Raw genomic sequence first — 1,398 nt, 5'->3', positions numbered from 1 at the left:
TGTTGGGGTGCCTCCAGGACCAGGGTTGGGAACCACTGTTTTAGATAATCAAAGCCAGTAATTTGTGAACTTTCACTACAATCACTAAAAAAGATTATGCTATTAAATACCTTTCCACTGCACTGTATTAAATTCCATCAAGTTAATTACGCTTCTGGGGTTTGTAAGTGATCGCATACAAGTAAAGAAACTGAGATGTAGTCAGAAGCGTTCGGATGTAACTTATATCGCTAATTGAGAAATGGACACCAAGTATGAGAGTGTAATCAGAGACTGGACCACGTCAAAGAAGCTCCAGGAAGTACGAGAGTACAGGCTCTCTGCTGCAGACAGATGGTTTGTGATCATTAGTTTTATTAAAGATCTATATATAAAAAAAAATTAAATCTGTAATACTGTAGACAAGTTTGTACAGACGTGCACATGAATACAAATGTTTTATATACAAATTATTTATACACACGTTATCACAAATAAAGATTTCTACAAATGTTGTAGATCAAACTGCGCATTTGCTTTATTTTATTTCTGTGGTTTGCATGCATTTGTATAAAACAATATTATAAATATGGCTCATCAACAAAGCATGAACATGACCAAATAAAATATTCAATTTACAAGAAATGTGATCAAGTAACAACGGGAACCTGGAGGGCAGCATTTATGAAAACAAAATATATTTTTTTAAATAACGATTTAGCTGTAACTTTCCATTTGTACGCAGCATGCTTCTTTCAATCTCCATATACTGAGCACTGTGTGGTCTGTTGAATTATGTGCGTCACAGTTTGGGATGGGATGATGGAGGACGATATCATCTTCCATAAGGGTTTCCCTCATGAAATATACACAGACTTGGTGACCTCCTTTGGATCATCGAGACTTGATCCGCAGAGCCACCTTTGATAATGAAAGAGTCTTGAGTACTGGAGCAATAATGTTAAATCAAGCAGAAATACGAAAATAATCACTTACCACCATCAGATGTCCATTTTTGCCTTTATAAATCATAGGCTCTTGGCCAGTACTGAAGTCCACACCGCCCTCCTTGCCTGTCTGGATCTCAAACTTTATGCTGTGAGAAGATCAAATGTTAACATGTGTCCAAATGAACAGTTGGAAACAGGTTGGAAAATAAGTGATGTTGGCCTTTTTACCTTCCCTGAACAACCTTGATGTTATTCTGCTTGTTTGCAATCATAGCCAGTTTGGTCAAAGCTTCAAACAGGTGGTCACACTGAAGTACCATGTCCCCCTCAGATAAAAGAAACTATGTTAGTACTTGGAAATGATGTATGGATTTGTGTAACATTGTATTGTGCAATAATTTAGAGATTACCTAAAGGCCATCGGCCATGACATAGTACGTACTGTTACTAGCGTGAAGCCTGGTTTGCT

General features: G+C 37.2%; 1 pseudogene; it reads right to left on the bottom strand.

Moving 5' to 3' along the window:
• Positions 1-639: 639 nt before the first annotated feature.
• LOC107595922 (unconventional myosin-Ih-like) overlaps positions 640-1,398 on the bottom strand; it is an 11,279-nt pseudogene continuing 10,520 nt past the window's right edge.

The sequence above is a fragment of the Sinocyclocheilus grahami genome, unplaced genomic scaffold, assembly GCF_001515645.1.
Source record: "Sinocyclocheilus grahami isolate Dianchi unplaced genomic scaffold, SAMN03320097.WGS_v1.1 scaffold211.1, whole genome shotgun sequence".
NCBI classification, from domain to species: Eukaryota; Metazoa; Chordata; class Actinopteri; order Cypriniformes; family Cyprinidae; genus Sinocyclocheilus; species Sinocyclocheilus grahami.
The sequence above is the reverse complement of the archived record's forward strand: the minus strand, read 5'-3'. Positions and strand labels throughout refer to the sequence as shown.